Here is an 11299-nt window from a genome sequence, read left to right on the forward strand (position 1 = left end):
TAAAAACAGACCTCAAGAGTGGCAGACAATGCTAGCACTGAGGGAAGCTGAGACGGGAGGATCAAAAGTTCAAGTCCCACTGTGAGCAATTTAGCAAGCCTTTAAGTCAATATAAAATATAAAAGCTAGGGACAAAGCTCAGGGCAAAGGCCACGGACTCAGTCCCTAAATTCCCAGTATGGTGAACAACAGCAGGCCAGGGTTGGGGATGTAGCTTAGCGGCAGAGCGCTTGCCAGGCAGGCACAAGGCCCTGAGTTCTGGCCCTAATGCGAAGGAGAACAAGAAGCCAGGGTTCCATCAGGTGTCCAAGTGGCCACTGGGGGAAAACCTCGTCACCCCAGTCAGGATGTGGCCCACACCTCGTGGCTGCAGGGTCCGGTCCAGGCCACCCTACCTGGCTCCCACCCCAGCTGCTGCCTCCTGCAGTCTTCTCGGACATCCCTGACATGTCCCACCCCGGCTGTTTCCCTTCTGTTTAATACTGCTGCTGTGTGGCCAGCGCCCACCACCCTCCGCTTTCCAACAAAAGTTTCTGTTACGACTTTCGGTCCTGTGGGCGTAGCCGGCTTACAGGGGCAGTTCTCTTGGTGTCCCTTTTGCAGCTATGGTCAAATGGGGGCCAGGACTGAGTTCCCTGGCCCGTTGTCCATGATGATGTCTTACAGGTCTGATGTCCCAACTCGGTTGTCCTGAAATTCTCCATGGGGCCATTTCCTGCAGTTCCCTCCCAGCTAGGACAGTCTGTAGTCTGTAGTCCTACATGGCAGTCATTTCCCTTAGAAGAAACCTAGGTGGAAGACACCTTAGGGAGGCTGCTGCAGGAGAACTTTGAGTTTGAACCGAGCCTAGATAATGACTTAGCAAGACTTTTTTTTTTTTTTTTTAATTTTATGTGTGTGTGGCCAGCTCAGCCCACCAGGGGGCGGGGCTGGCCGGCATGTGGTGCTGGGGGATTGAACTGCGGTCCCTGTGCTTTGCTAAACTTATTCTAAGTGGGTGCTTTAGACCACTGAGCCATCTCACCAGCCCCTGGACTTTGTTTTTTAAAAATTGACAATATAGGGCAAAGGCCTTGGGTTCAATCCCCAGTACTGCAGAAAGAAGGAAGAAAGGGGAGGAGAGGAAAGGGGGAGGGAGAAAGCCTGGGAGAGAGAACCAGGTGGAACCTACACACCTCCTGTCATCAGGCTTGGGAAGCTGTGGTGCTGCCACTTTGTTAAAATGTCACAGTGGTAGCCCAAGCTCCAGAGGACAGAACAGCAGGAGTGCCAAAGGAGCAGGCCATCGGGACGTGTTCATCCTTTGCCCCTGCCCTCTGCCCACCTGCCCAGCCTCTCCTCCTCGCAGCCCTCAGATGCCGCACTTCTGGCTCTGCCCCAGCTCCCTTGACCTTTCTGTACACCTTCTCTTGGGATCTCCTTGATCCCTCACCCTTGGCGTTTGTCACCGGCTGTGGTAACCCCCCACGGTCTCCAGCCCCAACCTTTCTCAGGAACTCTGGCCCTGGGCAGCTCTGTCTGAAGGCCACCGCCAAGCCTGTCTTCCCTCCAACCTGGTCGACTTCCTCCTCTTTCTCTTCTGGGTACTGGGGATGGCCCCCAGGGCCTTCACACTGAGCCACCTCCTCAGCCTTTTTAGAACTTTTGCATTTGAGGTAGGGTCTTGCTGAGTAGCTCAGGTTGATCTCAAACTTGCAGTTCTCCTGCCTCAGCCTCCTAGAGTGCTGAGATTACAGGCATGCGCTAGCATTGCAGCTCCTGCTCTTCTTCAGTGAGGGCGCAGCCCATGAGTTCACCCCCGGATTAGCACCTGGGGACACAGCATAGACCTCAGCATCCTGTCATCTGAATCTGGATGCTCATGAGAGGCCACAGTCAGCACCCAGGCTGCAGCAGCCTGGCTGGGAGTGGGGAGGTTCTTGAAGGAAAGGAGCTGGGGCTGCCGGGAGTGGTGTGGGAGCCAAGTGTCAGGCCCATGGGCGTCTTCTCAAGGGCTCCAGGGGTGGGAAAGTGGCACTAGCAGGACCACACGGCTGTGTTTGCCTGGAGCCCAAAGCTGTGGAAGATTCAGGAAGGAGGCTGCTGGTGACCTTGCATCCTCTAGCTTCATGCCCACCACAGGGGCTTCGTAGGTGGCGGTGCTCTGGTGCAGGGCACACTCCTGGGGGAAGCTGGGCCTTGGGGCATAGTGGGCACATGGGAACTGTCAGCCCCAGATCAGCCTGGGGGTGGGGGCACAGCACACAGCCAGAGGAGACACAAGAGCGGAGGAGAGTACCTTCGGAAAGGGCAGCATCCCCAGGGTGGAGGGAGAAGGAGAAAGCACAGGGAAGCTGGGCCAGAGCGAGCAGGCGCTTAAGATGGAGCAGCCCACAGGGACGGGAGGAGGCCACCGAGGGCTCTGAATTGTCAGCATGCAGAAGGCAGAGGCCGTGGAGAGGGGGGCTGGGAGGGCAGCTGGGCACATGCCACCGAAGGGCCCCTTTACTGCCCCAGGCCTCAGTGTCCCTGGGGCTGATCCATTGTCTCTGTGCTCCACTGATCCCTGGGTGCCGTGGCCGTGCATTCTCCCAGCAGGGCCACTTCTTTGTCACCAAGGAGGCTGGCCTCATTCTGCCTTCCTTTTTGAAGACCAGAGCTCCAGCCACCCCATCCAGGAGCTTCAGGGCCACCTGCTTACGCTTGGCCCCAGGGCCTGAAGGGAGAGGACACTGTCACCTGGCAGCAGGGGGTCCTCAGTAAACTGAGGGTGCAGCCCCCAGCAACTCCTCCATTTTTTCTGTCCGCCCTGACCTGGTACCTCCACCAGGCACAGGTGCTATGGACAGGATGTGGGAGAGGAGCCCAGGATCAGAGAGAGTACGGCCCTGCACGCATACCCTGCCCAGATCTGCAGCCTTGGACGAGTTGGACAGCCTCTCGGTGCCTCAGTTTCCTCATCTGTAAAACATTAGCTACCTTGCTAAGTGTCATGAGGATTGAGAATGAGTTGAATTGAATAGTTTGCTCCTTTTTTTTGAGACAGGGTCTTGCTATATAGTTCTGGCTGGCTTTGTACTCACTGTGTGGACCAGGCTGGCCTTGAACTCACAGCAGTCCTCCTGCCTCAGCCTCCTGAATGCTGGATTACAGGCATGCACCACCATACTTGGCCAAATAAACAGTTTATGCAAAATGCTGTCTAGTGCCTAACTAAAATGCCGTAGAGGGCCAGCCAGATAGTTCATCAGATTAAAGCGCCTGCTTAGGCACAGGGACTGGGGTTTGATCCCCAGTGTGTCGTGCTGGCCCCACCCCCAGGTGCACTGAGATGGCAATTAAGATGGGGCATAGGGGGCCTGGCCCTAGCTCAGTCCTTTAAGTGGCTGCTTCCACAAAGCTGTCAGCCTCAGGTTGCTGGAGTTCGAACCTCACAACTCTCCCGCTGGCCAAAAGTGCCCTGAAGGCATTCGAGGAACAAAAAAAAAAAAAAAAGACGGGGCATGGTGGCATGCTCCTGTAATCCCAGCACTTGAGAGGCTGAAAACAAGAGGATCACTATGAGTCAAATCTACATAGTGAGGCCCTTTATTAAATACAAAAAAGAAAAAAAAAGTATTAACTACTGTTATAATGATAGCTGGGATTGTTGTGGTGTGGGGATCAAATGAGATGATGATGCATTTAAAAGCTTCTCGGCCTTTTGGCTAAGATCAAGTGTGATACCTGTTCCTATCAGTTTCAAATGCTTGACATTGGGCCGGGGATATACTTTATGGGTGGGCTACCGTCACCCCAGGCCCACCACAGCCTTCTCTCTTGGCTTCTCTCTCTCTTTCTTCTCTCCTCCTGTTCTTTCTTTTTTTGCTTTGTTTCTTTTTTTTAAGAAGGATTTATGTTTCTTTGTTTCTTTGTTTGGCTGGCTGGCTCAGGCTGCCTTAAGGACGGGTCTGGTATGGCATGGGGAACTGGGGATCAAACCATGGTCTCCTGCGCCTGACTCGGTTTGCTCCAGCAGGCACTTAAACAACTGAGCTAAACCACAACACCCCCCCCCCCCGTTTCTTTTTTAATACATGGTCTCACTCTGTAGTTCAGGCTGGTCTTGAGCTCACAGCAGTCCTGCTTCAGCCCTCTGAGCGCTGGGACGGCTGAGGCTGCTGCTCTCGGCCCTCTCCCCACATGCTTGCTTGGCCTCGTCCCTGTTCCCAGCCTCTGGTTTTCCCTCCCATGTGGTCCATGCCTCCAGCACGTGCACCCCAAATAGAGCTGGCTCTGCCAGTCCTAGCGAAGCCCACTTCCTCCTCCTGCCCTGTGGGTACCCTGACTCTGGACTCCAGGGCATGAAGCCACCTGCAGTCCCCAGAGCAACCCCACCACACACCTCTCTGTCCTTGTTGCATTCCTATGTCACCTGCCCCCTCCCTGAGACTCTGTCACCACCTGCCACCACCAGGAAGCCCTCCCAGGTCCCTCTGATGGGGCTAGATGCCTGCTCTGGCTCCATGCCCCCCCCCACAGGACATGTCCTTTCCATGGGGTCCCCCAGACTGAGAGCCCCCTGAGGCCAGGGACCAGCCCTGAGTCACGACTGTGACCCCAGTGCCCAGCACAGGACACGGAATCAGCAGCATGAGTGTCTCCTGATGGATTTACTAACTGGAAATAAATGCCCCCTAAGCCAGGTAGCCAGAGACAAGTTAGGTTTCCTACAAACCCACCAGGAAGCCAGCAGCCGGCCCAAGGGGCCGGAGGCTAATGACCATTCCTGGTACACAAAAGGGCCAAGCTGTGACTCTGAGTCACCCGTCACCCTTGCATCCCATTTGGACTTTACAAGGACCCTGCCCGCTCTGAGGCCTGGGAAGGGAGGAGCCTGCTTTTGATGGAGCTTCTGCCCAAGCACACTTTGTAGACAGCGCCCCTCTTAATGCCATGACACCCTTTGTTGTGCCTCTGACTCTCCCCATTTCACAGGGAAGGAAAAACTGATGCCCCGAGAGGTGCCATGACTCACCCAAGGTCAACAATTCATGAGGCCCGGCTCCTGAGCCGGCCCTGCTGCTCGGGCTGCTGACCATAATAACCATCATCCCTGGCTGGGGCCACACCCCCTAATAAGCATCTCATACTTTTTTTGCCACCTTTAATCCCCAGAGCAGCCTGTGGGGAGGCAGCCCATCCTCCCCCGTCTGCCAGGGAGAGGCTGGGGCTCAGATCAGCACCCTGAGTCACCCGGCTACAGGGCTGAGGTCCAGCTTTGCCATCTCACAGCCCAAGTGACCTCTGACCTGGCCCAAGGCTTCTGGTTGGAGCCCACCTAGACCCCAAGCACCGACCCTTGTAAACTCACAGCTGCATGTAGTAGCGCTGGGAGGCTGGCAAAGGGGAGAAGCTGTGTCTTGTAGTTGGTCACCCAGGCCTAGTCCCAGGTTGACCATCCATGGGCCCTGTGTCCATGGCCAGACACTCCAAGGCCATGGCCCAGCCACCCCCGTGTGGCCATATCCTCTCTAACAAGCAGACAGACAGCTGGCTGCATTGGCCAACTGTGCCCAAAAGGTGACCGACAGTGACACAGCTCCTCATAATTAACCCTCACTGGTACCTGGCTGGCTATGACCCCAGGGGCCCCCAAGGCCCAGAGTTCGCTTTGCTCCCCTTGTTCCCCTCTTCATTCATTCATTCATTCACTGGCCCACAGTCCTGCAGAAGTCTGTGAGAGAGGAGAGCAACAGCAGAAATGTAGAAGAGTTTCTTGGTCAGACAAACAGTCACCCCTTGAGTGCACAGCAGTCTTAAGAGCCCTGAAGATGGTGCCGAGGTAGAGACCTCCAAAAGAACTGTGAGAGACCGGGGTGGGAGGTGGCGCACACGCCTGCATCTGGAGGCTGAGGCAGGAGGATCGCCACATGACCCAGGCCAGTCTGGGCTACACAGTGAGACTATATCTCAAAAAAAAGGAAGAGGTAGATGGAACACACAAAGCAGGGGGCATGACCATGTGAGGGAGCCACCATTTGTGAAAAAAAAGAAAACATGCCCAGTGCAGACTTGTACATGTGACACAAATGCCCAGACCCTCTCAGAGGAGCTCACCACAAGTGCACCCCCTAGGGAGTAAGCCTGTGTAAAGGGGCCCCTGGACATGGAGACCACAGGACACTTGCTTCTACATGAGACGCTGCCACGGATTCTGCACTGCTTCCTGGGTGCTTACCTTACCTCTTCCAATGTCGACGGTTTGTGGGCGTTTTTTGGTTTTGCTTTGTTTTGTTCTGTTTTTGTAGTTCTGGGGACGGAACCCAGGGCAGTCGTGCTGAGTACATTTCCAGCCCCTTTTAATTTTGTATGCATGTAGGTACAATAAGAGTACAAGCACAGATGTGTTTTTGGCTTTTGGGGACAGTCTTGTATGCAGTTCAGGCTGAACTTGAACTCACTGTGTAGCCCAGGCTGGCCTCAAACTTGAGTCATCCTGTCTCAGCCTCCCAAGTGGCTGGGATTATACGTGTGTGCTACCAAATCCCACACCTTTTTAAAATTTATTTATTTATTTACTTGTTTGATACAGGGTCTCACTACACAGCTCAGACTCATAGTGATCCCCTTTCTCAGCCTCCCTAGTGCTGGGGTTACAGGTGTGCGCCATCATGCCCTGTTTTGGTGGCTGGCTGGGCAGAACCGGGGTTCCAGGCTGGGATGGCACACAGTACTGGGGATCGAACCTGGGGCCTTGGGCTCGCCAGGTAGGTGCTTAGACCACCGAGCTATCTTCCCAGCCCCCGTTTATTTATTTTTAAATCTTTTTCAGAATAGAATTTATTTACTGGGGCAAAGAAAGCTTCTGTCCAAGCAAGGGACCGAAGGGGACCTGAATGGGTCCCCAGGAATCTACCTTTCTTAGGGATGTTTATAGAGAAAAGCCACGAGGTGAGGGGGGTCCAAGGTGGAGAACACTGGCTCTCGCACATGACGTGGGACAAAGCTGTGCTCAACCAATAAGATTTCAAGTACAATTGCTCAGTACAATTGATCAAATTGGGATCAGATGGGGAAGTAGCAATTGGGCCCGAATATAGAACAAGGGCTTTTCCTGTGGGCGGTCTCCTTAGTGACTCTTCCTGAGTCACTTTTTTTTAAGGTGATAGCGATCTACTTAGAACATCAATCCCTGATGTTTACCTTTAGGGAGTATGCATTCCTTTGATCTTTTGACCTGAGGTCTGACCCCAAGCAGGAGTGTCAGTCTCTCTCACAGTTACAAGTTTGTTTTTTTGTTTGTTTGTTTGGTTTTTCATTTTAAGACAGGGTCTTGGGCTGGTAAGATGGTTCAGTGGTCTAAAGCACCTACTTAGAACAAGCTTAGCAAAGCACAGGGACCGCGGTTCAATCCCCCAGCACCGCATGCCAGCCCGCCCCGCCCCCTGGTGGGCTGAGCTGGACAGACACACACACACACACACACACATACACACACACACATAAATAAATAAGGCAGGGTCTTGCTGTACAGTTCAGGCTGGTCTTGAGCTCACTTTGTAGCCTAGGCTGGTCTTTATTTTTTTTTAATTTTTTTTAATTTATTTTTATTTGTGTGTGTGTGTGTGTGTGTGTGGCCAGCTCAGCCCACCAGGGGGCCCGGCTGGCTGGCATGTGAGGCTGGGGGATTGAACCGCGGTCCCTGTGCTTTGCTAAGCTTGTTCTAAGTAGGTGCTTTAGACCACTGAACCATCTTACCAGCCCCCTAGGCTGGTCTTGAACTGGCAGTGCTCCTCCTGCCTCAGCCTCCTGAATGCTGGGATTACAAGCATGCTGTCTTCCATACTGGCTTCTTCTGAGGGCGTGGCCCTGTCCGACTGCTTTTTTTTTTTTTTTTTTTTTTTTGGTGGAACCGGGGATTGAACTCAGGCCCTTGCGCTTGCCAGGGAAGCGCTTATTCCACCGAGCCATCTCCCCGGCCCCCTGCCTATAATATTTCTAATTCGGCTGCCACAATAATCCCCACTCCCACCCCCGCCCAGAAGTAACCCAAACTGCTGTGAGAGAATAGTGGGCAGTGACCACTCTGGCTTCTTTAGGCTGACAGGGCTTGTACTGTTGAGCAGTCAGAGATACTCTCCAGAGGGTCTATCTAAAGGCCCTTAATAGAGAGCAGACATTTTCATCTTGGGTGGGCGTATAGCTCTGAGCCTCTGTATTCCATTTTGGCTCTAGGGGGTTGGTAGGCCATGTAAAATGGGCAGCTCTTTTTTAACACAGAAGGCTCAAACATCTTCCAATGCTTAGTGATGCGCTCTCCATCCAATGATGCTGGGGAATGAAACTCCCAACCTGGAAGATAGCTGGGATGAGTTTGTGTTCTTTTTTCTTTTCTTTTCTTTCTTTCTTTTTTTCTGTACTGGGGATTGAATTGAGGACCTTGAGCTTGCCAGGCAGGTGCTTATTTTACTGAGCTATCTCACTGGCTTTAACATATTAAGCTCTACACTGAGGAAAGTGCTCTCTCTCTCTCTCTCTCTCTCTCTCTCTCTCTCTCTCTCTCTCTTTTTGTCTTGGCAGAACCGGGGATTGAACTCAGGTCCTTGCACTTGTCAGGCAAGCACTTATTCTACTGAACTATCTCTCCAGCCCCAAGTTCATGTTCTCTAAAACTGAAGAATTAATTTTAGGAACAACAGAGGTTAAGAGCAAAATATAAGACCAGGCATGGTGGCACACTGTAGGAAGCCCCTTCTGGTCCTTGTCTCGGTCCAAGAACTTTATATTTGTAATCCTAAAAATACAGTATTGGGGGCTGGTGACATGGCTCAGTGGTCTAAAGCACCTACTTAGAACAAGCTTAGCAAAGCACAGGGACCGCGGTTCAATCCCCAGCACCACATGCCAGCCAGCCCCGCCCCCTGGTGGGCTGAGTTGGCCACACACACACACATAAGTAAATAAAATAAAAATACATTATTGGAATCCCACCAAGTTAATTCCAATCTACCACTCCCAGTGCAACCCATGGCAAAAATAAAGACACTAAAGCATATTTATAATTATGGGGGGGCCAAGGGGTCCTAAGTCCAGCTATGGAGATGGCTTTTTGGAACAAAGGCCTCGACTTAGGGCTGAACCAGGGTTTTATTCAGTTGTGAAGGAGAAGTGGCTTGAGGATGAATGAGAATTGTGGGAAGTAGATGAGTACTGTGAGCTGAGCTAGGTAGGTGGCCTGCATTTGCCTCTGTCATATGCAAAAAGAAGGATATGCAGAAGAAGTAATTTGCGTTATACTATTGATGAGCATCTAATGTTTGGGGGCCTGGTGCTTCAGCTCTGATGTGTAACCTTGCAAGCCCCAGGAAGTCATAGCGTCTATCTCCATACCCAATCCCACATCCCAGCCAACAGCTGGAGCACTGGCTCTTTGTCCTGTCTCAACCCAGCTCATATTAAAGAGCAGCAGGTGTGGGTTATCAGGGAAACATACGTGCTGTCTTCAAAGACTGACACCAAAAAACCCCCCAAAAAACCAGACTGACACCAGTGCGTTGGCTAGACCAATATGCAGTAAAGCCAATTGAAAGGCTATAGAGAAGTCCTAGCCAGCTCTGTACTTATCAATATAAGGAAATAGGATCAGTCTCAGCCAAAATGGAAACGATCACTCTTCTTTGAAGGAGAGCTGCTCTGGCAGTCCTCCAGCGTGTGCCTGTAATCCCAGTGCTGGGGAGGCTGAAAACAGGGTGACACTATGATGCCAAGCTGCATAGTGGGACCCTGTACCAAATGCGGGGGGGGGGGAGACAGAGATAGAAAAGGAGAGGGGGGAGAAAGAAGGAGAGGGGGAGAGGGGGAGGGGAGAGGGGGGAGGAGAGACTGACTGACTGACTTATTGGGGGAAGAAAGCTTCTGTCCAAGGGAGTGACAGAAGGGGACCCTAGTGAGTTGCCTCTGTTTATTTTTTTTGAGACAGCATCTTGCTAAATTGGCCAGGCTGGCTCCAACTTGCCGTTCTCCTGCCTCAGTCTCTTAGAGTCCTGGAATTATAGGCACGCGCCACCACACCTGGATATCTAGGAAAGGCAAACGTCACAGCACGGAGCGAGCTGCGGGTGGCAGCTGACACTATGCTTGGCCTCACACCCCAGCCACCCCGCTCAGTGACAGGATGAGGATGAGGATGTGCCCCTAGCCTGAGAGGGGACAATAAAAGGGACTGAGTGAGGTCATGAGTGTGGCTGTGCCTTCAGAGGGACAGCTGTTGTCCTGTGATTGTCCCTGGACAGGTCAAGCCTCTTCCAGGCATCCAAGCGACACACACAGGAAGGGACGCGCCCTGCCCTGCCCTCATCCACAAGGGCAGAGAGAGGGGACAACACAGACAGTGGCGGGTGATGCAATCATCCCAGCCAGGGACGCTAGGGAGGCCGCCTGGCAGGATACCTCCCTCCACTGCACCTCCAAAGATAAGGGCTGCAGAAGGCTGCTGGGGCTGGGAGACACTCCCTGCATGCGCCCAGCTCCGGCATCTCCACAGCACTGAGTCATGAATCTGCAACACTCCTGCCGGTCCTGCATACCCTGCTCACATAGGCAGCCCGCACCCCTGTGTTTCTGCCTCCAGGGGTGCACACAGCATACACCCAGCCAGTGAGCTGTGTGACCTCAGGGAAGTCACTCAGCTTCTCTGAGCCCAGTTCCCAACTCTAGCATGGTAATCACAGCAACACCCACCTAGGGAGGAGGGAAGAATCCCTGTGGCATCCTAAGAACAGTGCCCAATTAATGTTCATCGCTGAGATTTCCTTCGTTTATTTGTTCATTCGTTCCTTCCTTGTTCGAGACCGGGGTGTGGTGGCACACGCCTGTAATCCTGGCACTGGGAGACTGAGGCAGTTGGGTCGTGGTGAGTTGAAGACCAGCCTGGGCTACAAAGTGAGCTCAAGGCCAGATGAACTGCAGTGAGACCCTGTCTCAAAAATACAAAAAAAAGAAGGGCCGGCCAGATAGCTCAGTGGACTAAAGCGCCTGCTTAGGCAGAGTGCAATGGCCGGGGTTTGATTCCTGGTGTGCTGTGCCGGCCCCACCCCGGGGCTTGCTCAGACAGTGATTGAGATTGGGTGTGATGGTGCGTGCCTGTAATCCCAGCCTTTGGGAGGCTGAGAACAGGATCACCACGAGTCCCACCTGTGTAGTGAGACTCTGTAGACCCTGTATTAAATACATTAAAAAAAAAAAAAAAAAACCCACAGGGTCTCACAATGTACCTCAGGCTGGCCTTGAACTCCTGGCAATCCTCCTGCTTCAGCCTCCTGGGTAGTGTATCACAGGC

At 53.0% G+C, this 11299-nt stretch overlaps 1 pseudogene; it reads left to right on the plus strand.

Moving 5' to 3' along the window:
- The first annotated feature begins 3666 nt into the window (after positions 1–3666).
- LOC111817629 lies at positions 3667–3794 on the plus strand (annotated as a pseudogene).
- The last annotated feature ends 7505 nt before the right edge of the window (positions 3795–11299 follow it).

Source organism: Octodon degus, unplaced genomic scaffold, assembly GCF_000260255.1.
Source record: "Octodon degus isolate 3935 unplaced genomic scaffold, OctDeg1.0 scaffold00064, whole genome shotgun sequence".
Lineage (NCBI taxonomy): Eukaryota > Metazoa > Chordata > Mammalia > Rodentia > Octodontidae > Octodon > Octodon degus.